Consider the following 11,429-nt stretch of genomic DNA (forward strand, 5'->3'; position numbering starts at 1 on the left):
TCTAACCAGATCGAAAATCTGAGTTTTGGATTTGACGGTCAAATTCCCAAACCGGCTGGTAATACCATACCAAAGAATTGACTCTATTGTTGCTCTATAGAAGATTAACATATTTTTACAGACCCCAAACACTCCAAGTCTGCGCAAAAAGTGAAGACGCTGATGAGTTCTGGCACAGACATTTGTTCCATGTGTGCGCCAGCTCAGGTCATTATCAATATATACTCCTAGATATTTAAAGGACACCTGCTTGATGTCATAACCATGGATGGCCACAGGGCTCTGATCTCCAGCTGTTCTGGGGTCTACCAGCATTTCCACAGTTTTGCTTGTGTTAATATGAAGTTGGTGTGCATCACACCAGTTGACAAACTTGTCCACAGCAACTTGATGGACGCTTATATTGCTTTCTTTAGTAAGCAAACTGAGAAGGACAGTGTCATCTGAAAATGTTACTATATGTTGGTTTGGCTCAGAGCTGATGCAGTCATTGGTGTACAATGTAAACAAAAGAGGTGAACTGACACACCCTTGGGGGGCGCCAGTGCTGCACACTGCTGGATCAGACAGGACGGAGTTAAACTTCACCTGCTGTGGCCTATTTGACAAAAAGGAGTGATACCACCTGATTAAAAAGGGATTAACATTTAACTGAACTAGTTTCCTAAGCATGATATCTGGCTGGATTGAGTTAAAGGCAGAACTAAAATCAACAAAAAGCAGTCTGGCATATGCAACAAGACATTCAAGGTGCTTCAGAGTGAGGTGCATTATTGTTGATATGGCATCACTTGTACAACAATTGTTTTGTGTAAGCAAACATTTGATCCACATCTGTCTATCATAAGCCTCTCCATTGATTTAAAAAAAACACATTGACGATAGGTACAGTTCATCTAAGGATTCACTGTGGCACATGTATGTTTTTTTAGATATAGATTTTATTAATTTTTATCGAAATAGAACAAACATACAAGTGCTCTCTGTGTTCATAAAAATATCAAAACAGGAAGGAAGATAAACCACCATCCAAACCAAAATGACTGCAGGTAGCTCACAACTGTCCTTACCCCAAAAAGTTAAAGAAAAAAAAGAAGAAAAAAAAGAAATAAAAAGGTAGCATAAAAAAAAGAGAAAAAAAAATAATATATATATATATATATATATACACACATATACATACACACACATACATACACACGCATATATACACACACAAATTAAAAAACTAAATAAAAATAAAGTCTTACCGCCACCCCCAACTGTCACAACAGTCACCGTATACACATACTGTGCCTTCTCTCAGTGCCACATGTGTGTTTAACATTAAAACATGATTAATAAAATTATGCCAACAGTTAATATTTTAATAGCTTAGTATTCTATGCACAAAAAGGGTATGCATAAAGGCTTTAGGGCACTCTACGCGTTATTGTAGGCCCGGTTTAAGCTGCAACTTAACTTTATACAATAGGCCATATATCTGAAGTAGGGGTCCCCACTTTAGAATATAGTTTATCAACATATGAAATAAAATAAAAACATGCCTTTACAATATTCAGCACAGTGTTTTTGTTTGAGATCTTACATTACAAATTTACATTATGAGATGCCCCACTGGTCAACAGAGCAGTAGTGCCCTACCGCAAAAGAAAACCAAGAGTAGCCCTGTTTTCCTTACAGAGTCATCTTACAATTAAGGTTTCCTTTTATTGTGTCAGCAAAATCAACAAGTGCAAACTGAGTGAGAAGTCAGTTACGGCTACATTTCTTTTGATGTTGTAAACAACCTAAAACTACTTAAAGCAACATATTAAATGGAAACTCTTGCCCAAAAAAAGCTCCTCAAATGTTTGTAGAGGTAACACAAAAAAAGTCTTTCGCCATAGACTAAGAAATAGCGCTCACTTCTATCATTCGCCTGAAGAGACACATGATGAAAATGTCTCATTTCTCACAGCCCTGCTGCAGCACCGGCAGGTGCCGACTTACTAGAAAGTTGCTCGGTAACGGTTAAAGCCATGGAAATATCATCAGCTACTTGGACAAGTGAGGGCTTGTGCTCGGTTCGATAACGGTACTTTAAACATCAGCAGCCTTCGCTGGTGAATTATGGCACGGAACTTGTGTATTCGTCAGAGACTGCGAGAGTTATTGACATTCCCATTACACTGAATAACCGCAGCATTCGCGCACCCTTCTCTGATTGATGTTTAGCACCGAAGCACCCAGGTCACGCATCAATCAAATGTTGGCTCAATCCGACACTGGTGGGAATTGTGGATTGCCTGCATTTCCTCCTGCCAAGTAAATGCCTCCTGCTCCAGGGACCAACACTAATTTTCCTTTCAGACCGGCATGTATAGAGTTCTGGTGGTTCAGGGTGTTGTACCTCAGGCTGTGGACCAGGAGAGGGAGCCAAACTGCTAGAAATACACATTTGTAACACAAAGGCCCTCAGCTGCTACAAGACAACTGGAGACGACATGACAATCTAACCTTGGTCTGCAAGTAAGAGTTATTTTTATTAAAGCTGCAACGATTAGCCGATCAATCGATTAGTCGATCGGCAGCAATTTAAATAATCTATTTGTTTTTGGGGGGTTTTAAGCAATTCCAGCTTCTCAAATGTGAATATTTTCTGGTAGTCTTACTCTTTATTGATTATAGACAATAAATAAGCTCCCATTATTGTCTGGTTGAAGCTTCTTAAAGGATTTGCTGCATTTCTCTTATTTATATCACTGTAAATTCAATATCTTTGGATTTTTGGACAAAACAAGACATTTGAATGGCTCTGGGAACTTGAATATATTTACAGACCAAACTATTTATCAATTAATCAAGAAAATATTCAGTAGGCTACAGTAAATGGATAATGAGAATAATCATTGGTTGCAGCCCAAATTTCCATTAGCGATTAATCTGCCAATAATTTATATAATTAAAATACATTTAGGCAATAAATAATCAGTAAAGGGTAAATATGCTGATTATAATGTCCCCAGAGTTAAGCTGACATATTCAATTAGCTTGTCATGTCCAACAGTTTAAAACCAGTTTACTATCATAGAAAATAAAGAGCGTCGAGCAGTAAACCTCTATATATGTGCGCCTGCTCTACCAACTGAGCTAACCCGGCCACGCAAGTAGCAAATCTTCACATTTCAGAAGCTGGAACCAGAAACCATCTGTTGACTTTAGATCATTAAGTGATTACTTAAAAAAAAAAAAAAAACTTCTTCCAGTCGGGTCAGCAGTTCAGAAACTACATGTGGGCGTTTCGTTTACCTTAGTCATCTTGTGATCCAAACTCTACAGCTAGTGTGTTCTCCCTTCAGTCAGAGCTGCTGCCTGCTTCTAGCAGCTATTTCTGGAACCGCCTAATCTAAGCACCGACCAGCAAAATCCTAAACTGTCTGAGTAAACTGCTTTTGGATGTTGCTACAAAATAAATCCTTCCTCGCTGGACAGAACCTGGCTTTTCGGCCTCCGCTGCAGGTTGAATGTATTTAAGCTTCTTGCCTTGATGTGCCTCGACTACATCGCAGAGACAGCGGAGGGCTGGAGATATGTTCGTGAACAAACGTTAAGAAATGTCCGTGCACGAAAAATACAGTGGATATTGTTGCACTGAAGGCTGGGTCATGACCGAAAGAACAAGATCCAGGGTACAAGCGGCCAAAATGGGTTTCCTCAGGAGGGTAGCTGGCGTCTCCCTTAGAGATAGGGTGAGAAGCTCAGTTATCCGTGAGGAGCTCGGAGTAGAGCCGCTGCTCCTTTGCGTCGAAAGGAGCCAGTTGAGGTGGTTCGGGCATCTGGTAAGGATGCCCCCTGGGCGCCTCCCTAGGGAGGTGTTCCAGGCACGTCCAGCTGGGAGGAGGCCTCGGGGGAGACCCAGGACTAGGTGGAGGGATTATATCTCTAACCTGGCCTGGGAACGCCTCGGGATCCCCCAGTCGGAGCTGGTTAATGTGGCCCGGGAAAGGGAAGTTTGGGGTCCCCTGCTGGAGCTGCTACCCCCGCGACCCGATACCGGATAAGCGGATGAAGATGGATGGATGGATTGTTGCACTTGAAGCCAACTCAGAGATTCAAATAACTACTGGAAAATTCTGATCATTTTTGTGGAAAAGGTGCACAAATTGAGCATCCAGGCAGTGTATTCACACCAATTGAATTGTCCCAAAGCTACGCAATCAGCCAGAGTGGTTATAATTGCCCTAAACTGCAGCCAGATTTAGTCGTTATCAAGAATCACATGAAGTTACTGCCTGAAAGCAATAGAGAAGCATTAGTCTGCGAGAGAGAGAGAGAGAGAGAGACTATCCACTGTGCTGATAGACAGAGGCTTCTGATTAATGAGGTCTGACAGCACGGTGTCTGATGGGGTTTCAGTGCAAATGGGATCCTGTGAATGCAACTTCTTTATCAAACAACACACTGACTACTGACAACAACAACCACAACAGAGAGGACTGATGAGACAAAAACACAACAAAGCCAGTCAGCTACTCAGTAGTGACGGTTGGTTTTACTCCATGGAATACAGAGCTTTCTCATGGAATGAAAGTTGACACTGATCCAATTAAAAACTTGCAATTAACTTTTTAAACTGATAACTGCACTACAAAACAGATAATCATTTATTAGCAATATCACGGCCAATTACTTTCTTAATTCATTAGTCAATTCTTTAGAGGAACCTATCTGCAATTAGATATGCATTGCTACATTCTGTGAATTCAAAGCATTGCTGCAGAAAAGTGGGTGTTCTCTCTTCAGGGTGCCAATGTTTCTTTTGGACATTTTGGAATCTTGAAAACATTGTTTAAGATTGGGTGTTATTCATTGTTATCGTTTTAGAGAGAACTTGGGTTGTTTTAAGATGCCATTTTGGTGGTTGTGTAGTCTTTTGTATATTACACATTGTATTCATGATTTCTAATGCCAAAATGAGGGTGTACTGTGTCTAGTGTTATCTGTCTTTTGTTGTTTATAACTCATTGTTCTCACTGCCTTTCTTGGCCAGGATACTTTAAATGTTATTGAGGCTTCCTAAGATGTTAACTACGTGGAAAACATAACCGCAAGATTACAATTAAAAACAGACGTATTCCTGACTAAATTATTTCATACTTTTTCAACTGTTATCTAAGACAGTGAAACAATTCCTCTGGACTTCTTTTGTCCTTATTTAGATGTGAACGCTACATGTTTTTGCTGTTGAGTTTGCTTTATAATGTATATTTATTTGTTTTCTGGGTGTTCGTGTCAATATTCATCCCTATACTCTTTTGAGAATGAATGACATTTATCCCTGTGTTGTGTCTCTGAGCTGATGACCGTACTGTACGAATGCACTTGAGAAAAGGGAATACAAATCTTATTGAGGCTCTCTCTTCTCTGCTTCAGACCGTCATCAGATTCCTCTGCCAACCCTTACAGAACTGGCTCGGGTTTGCCTTGGACCAGCTCTTAGTTATGCTGTTATAGTTTTAGACTGCCGGGGGACTTCCTTTGACACACTGAGCTCCTCTCTCCTCTCTCTTTCCATCCGTGTCCCAGAAATGTGTGTTACTAACTTAGCTCTGGGGAGCTTATTCCCCGGAGTCCTTATGTTTTCTCGCCCCGCAGTTTTCCTTGAATTAGGGTGGCACCTAAATCATGGTTGCAGCTCTAGCTGTGGTCCTGCTCTGCACCCTGCTATGCCCTGCTACATCCTGCTGTGCCCTGCTACACCCTGCAGTGCCCTGCTACACCCTGCAGTGCCCCTGCTACACCCTGTAACACCCTGCAGTGCCCTGCTACGCCATGAACTACTACAACTACTATTTCTAGTCATAGTTCCATTATCCTTATTGTTACTATAATTGCCACTGTTCATCACAGCCCCAACCAGCACCATCAGACACCGCCTACCAAGAGCCTGGGTCTGTCCCAGGTTTCTCCCTAAAAGGAAGTTTTCCTCACCACTGTCGCAAATGCTTGCTCTTTGGGGAATTACTGGACATGTTGGGTCTTTGTAAATTATAGAGTGTGGTCTAGACCTACTCCATCTGTAAAGAGTCTTGGAATGACTTGTTATGATTTGATTTTTTTTGGTCTAAGAAATTATGAAAAAACGGCCATCGCATTTTTCCACAGCCCAAGGTAACATCTTCAAATGACTTGTTCTGTCCCGCCAACAGTCCAAACACCAAAAGTATTCATTTTGCAGTCATAGAAGACTAAGAAAACCCGCATATATGCACACTTGGAAAGCTTACCTAAATTATTAATCTTTTATCTGAAAAAGAGCTTTGAATGTACAAATGTAATGTGCTGTATGTGAAAAATAACTGCTCAATAAAAAGACATTTGAGATAAATTATTAATCTTTTTATCAAAAGACCATGACCTGATTAAAACCTGAAAACCTAATCACAACCCTATTTACTTTGACACCTGTACACCCACGTACTACTTCTAATCATGTAAATCGCTTTCTGAACACAAGATGGCATCAGCGTACACGCCTACACTGTAAGGGGAGACAAAAGAACCAACAAAAACAGTTTTGGTGGATGGATGCTGTACAGCGGGTAGTACACAGTGACCTGAGAGGGGAACCAGTTTGGCAGGTTGACTTCCTCTGACCAGCATCACATGCTTGGCATTTACTTAGATTGAAGGGAACACAGTCATCACACACCCTGTCAAACTGGAAGAGCAGCATGGCTAGACCCGACAATCCTTGGGCGTTTCATTCTTGTGTTTGAGTTGAGCTGAGAGGCAAATAAAGCTGCGCTCCTCACTAGTCAGCTGTATGAACCTTGGAGCCTGGAATTCCTCCCATACCTGGTGGCACACCCTCTCTCTCTGCCTCTGAGCTCACATAATATCAGCAAACAAGAACATCTTGACGCCTCAATGCTATTGTAAACAAAGCCTGTCTCTGGGAAATGACTAGTCTCTGGGTTATGCATAACACAGAGGATCACATACCAAAAGAGGAACCCAACTAGCTAGGGCACACCTGCACATATTCACTATCCCTTCCTAATCGATGTACTGTACATGTCCTCCGTCACCATAATCTTATGTTGCACAATGCACTGGCTAATACACCACTGTTTTTCCTGAGAATAAAAAAAGCAATTATGTGGGAATGCTCATAGTCTTTTCTCCCCGCTGAAAACAGTTCTAATCGCATCCAAACAAATGCACTCAGGCGCTCCTAAAAATACTTTCCTGTTTATTAATGGGAAGGCATCCCATTCGCAGTGGTAAAACTCCCTTGGCGTTTCCACTCTCCTGAGAAAAAGACTATAAACACAAGCCTACCGGTACCGCTGTCGGTTCCTCTACTGGGATTAAGCCGATGCTCAGGCCTCGCAAACAAGACTTTGTTCGTTCATCGTTAGTTGAATCGTTTAATGTTAAATTCTGGAAACAGATGAGATCAAAAGAGCAAGAGCTGGCCTCAAATATGAAACGCTGTATTAGTGCACAGTGGATCCAGCCCTCCGCTGAACCCAAGGACATTAGCATAACTCTTTAGACGTATGTATCCGATAATCTTTCATGCCGACAGCTCGCAGTGGTTAGAATGAGACGAGCTGGTCAGGCTACTCAGTTATAGCCTCGTTCTGAGAAGAAGGTGAGAAGTAAGATAGCATATTTGCTTAAACCGCTATGTAAACGTAGTCTGACACCAGGTTCAAGCTGACTGCAGCTGTACGCCCCTTTCCAAAATACAGATTTGTTTTAGTGACTCCAACAGAATCTTTTGATCCTCCCAAGTCACTCTCCATTCCGTACACGTGTTGTGTGATATTTGAGGTAATTGAGAGGATGCCTTAGGCCCACGAGCGATAACTTGCTGCACTGACGGAAAACTGGAGTATCTGAAGATGTCACGATGCGCGCTATAGTAAGAGGCCGGAAATACATTAAAGAAGCCGTGTGTCAAACGTACTTCAATACATAAAGCCGGGAGAGAAAAACACTTAGGCGCTGCCTGTCTGTTAGGCGGGGATAAAAACAGGAATGTTCTCATAGCCGTGACCTTCAAGAGGGTAGCTGTTGTTTTTCACAGCTGATTAAGGCAACAGCCTTTCGGCACTCTGGTGTCCTAAAGACATGTTGCATTTTACTACTCCTACTCGTTATGTATTCTTGCTTCTCAAACAACATAGTCGAGGCGCATCATGCTGACCCAGATATTATTAAACCACAAAACAATTCAACTTAATCCTAAAGTCTTCTTTGTATTTCATCTTCACCAGGAGGACCTTCACACACCCGAGAGCAGGCCCCTGTTGGCCGTGAGATTCAGACAGGCAAACTCTAATTATTGCAGTTCTTCGTCCTGCACCGCAACATTTCAGTCAGCCAACTCACCTGGAACACATTATAATGTGAATACAGAGTATGTACAGAGTAGGGATCGACCGATACTGGTTTTTCGAGGGGCGATATCAATTCCGATAATTAGTAGTTAAGGACACCGATAACCGATATGCTTTTACAGTGAAAATGAAAATCTTTAAGTCTAAATTAAGATTTTTGAATGTTACAAACTCCAACACAAAACTTAGTTTAAATCCTTTAAGAAATGATTTAATAAATTACAAACTTTCAACATAATACACAGTAAGAGATAGTCAGATGGTGTTGTGGGCGGGACATCAAGTCAGACTCAGAGGTGAGTGAAACAGAAGCACTGGGTTCCTACACATTTTCCATTTCAAAATTCCATACTTATATTTCCAGACTATGTGGATGTCACCGTGCAAATAATAACTTAATTATTTAAATTAATTTTTTGAAAATCCAACTGTTAACACATGGCATACCATAGTATTAAGTACAGCCCAACATTTCTGCAGCACCCCTGTGGGTAGGTAGACTACTATAGCTCATACAAATCAATTTAAACCAAACCCAGACGTGTTCAATGCACAGAATTTTATTCAGACAGCAATGAACCGTGCAATTTAACTGTTAGCATTAGGGTTGAAATTAGTCAAACATGACATAACAGAAAACTGTTCACTATGAACTATAGAAACTAAAAATAAAGTCAAATGAGCTGACCACTTTGTTGTAAGAAACTAAAAAAAAGTAAAATTACATATATTAAGATAATGTGTTTTTAAACTTAACACAGAACTTATATTAACATGTAAAGTATTTAATCACAAACGTTCTGTGTCTCTTGTTTGTCTCTCCTTCTGCCATAAGCATATCCTATCACTTAAATACTGAGGCACCACACACACACACACACACACACACACACTTCCAACCTGTAGGGGGACCGAAGCAGGAAAAGTTATTTAGTGTTGCTTCAACAGGGGGCCCAGGACCCCTAGGGGGTCCTCAGAGTCAATGCAAGGGGGAGCCTCCAAATTATTGTTAATTTTTGAAAGTTTTTTTCAAAAGTCTTAACATGAATCCAACATATTTGACCAAATATAACCCACTTCTTACTGGCCTATAGGTAAGGTAGTCACTAAGGCCATCCACAGATACAGGTCATCCTAAGGGTTCACTGTACCACATGTATGTTTAACATTAAAACATGATTTATAAAATCATGCATACAATTATTAGTAGCTTAATATTCTATACAAAAAATGTATGTATAAAGGCTTTAGGTCCCCTTATACGTTATTGTAGGCTCAGTTTATTATGCAAATTCAATCTATACAATATACGTATGTAGTTGAAGACCCTTGCTTTAAGGTCTGCGTAGATGAAAAGTAATGTCGCATGTGTAGCCCAACGAGCTAAAGTCAGATTACTGCTCGTAGACTTCTCTAATCATCCCACTTCATGCATATTTTTTTATCACAGTAACAAAGCTATACGAGAAAGACCAAAGTAAGTATAGCCTGTAGCCTATTTCTGAACGAACTAACATAACAATTTACTCTACGGAACCTGCTATGTTGTTGGTAGTGAACTGAAGAGCTAAGCAAAAAACACCCTTTGCTAAAACAGCATAGGCTTCCCCAAATTGCATTGTGGTACGTCTTTTGCCTCGCTAAAAATGCAAATCTCCCTGGTCTAAGCATTTTGGCTGAACTTTATATTTTAGAGAACAACGTATGGTAGAAAGTCTGGAAACACAAATATTTCTCAATACCCTACCCTCCCTAGTACCCCTAGTACAAAGTAGATATTTGGTGTCTAAGCTCTGACCTTCTCATTTCTCAGGAGCACACACCCCCAAGCCCAGAGTGAGGCACATTAGATCCAGAGCACGATCTATTCAAGTGGACAACAATTGGCCATACCCCTGCTAGGTACCTCAGACCAGTGGTTCTCAATCTTTTCAAGTCGCGACCCCACAGAATAATGAGGTTGGTGTTCATTTAGTATAATCCCTTACAAAAATACATGAAATTAAAAAAATATTATGCAGCAGCAGGCAAGACAAGTGAGTAGATCATTATTAGGGGTCCAAGCCCAAGTCTGCAAGAACCGGCAATAGCAAAGCTATGCCGTTCGCACAGCAGGGCTGTGGAACCCTATTGTTTTTCTACTGATTAATCATCTTCTTCTTCATTATTCTTCTCCGCCTAAAACTCCGACTACACTGGACATTTTAAAACCATGTATCCACGCGTTCCCTGGATCCAACTGAATCACGTGATTCAGTTGGAATCCATTTCCACCTAGACTTTTAATGTGTGAAAAATCGCGATTTATCAAAAACCTACTTTTTCGATCTCCTCCTAGACCGTGCGACTGATTTGCACAAAATTTGGCATCTCCAGATGGGCCGGACAAAAAGTTAATAAAAAATATTTTGATAGGATGAAAATTGCGCATATTACGCACAAACAAATTTGTGTAGCTAACTATGAAAACACCAACTTTGCCATATCTCGGCCAAAATAAATGCTATAAACGCCAAACTTTAGATTCTTGTTTGTCGTGACCCTCTGGAGGTCGCTCACGCATTTTATGAAAATTGGTCACTAGGGGGCGCTACAAGTACAAAAAGTTTATATCTCATGAATTGCTCATCCGATTTTTACAAAATTTGTAAAAATCCATCCATCCATCCATCCATCTTCATCCGCTTATCCGGTATCGGGTCGCGGGGGTAGCAGCTCCAGCAGGGGACCCCAAACTTCCCTTTCCCGGGCCACATTAACCAGCTCCAACTGGGGGATCCCGAGGCGTTCCCAGGCCAGGTTGGAGATATAATCCCTCCACCTAGTCCTGGGTCTCCCCCGAGGCCTCCTCCCAGCTGCAAGGCTTCGGTCGGGATGAGAGCTGACAACAGCCCCGGCCCAGGGACACATCCACAGTCAGCCCCCAGCCAGCTAGCAGCCAGCCACTATCATTACAGCAATCCAAACCCGGTCACCACTTAACTCCGGTGCTAAGGACGCTAACAGCAGTTTACTGAAACCTCGGGAAACAGACCC

The sequence above is a fragment of the Sander vitreus genome, chromosome 13 (genome assembly GCF_031162955.1).
Source record: "Sander vitreus isolate 19-12246 chromosome 13, sanVit1, whole genome shotgun sequence".
Taxonomy (NCBI): Eukaryota; Metazoa; Chordata; class Actinopteri; order Perciformes; family Percidae; genus Sander; species Sander vitreus.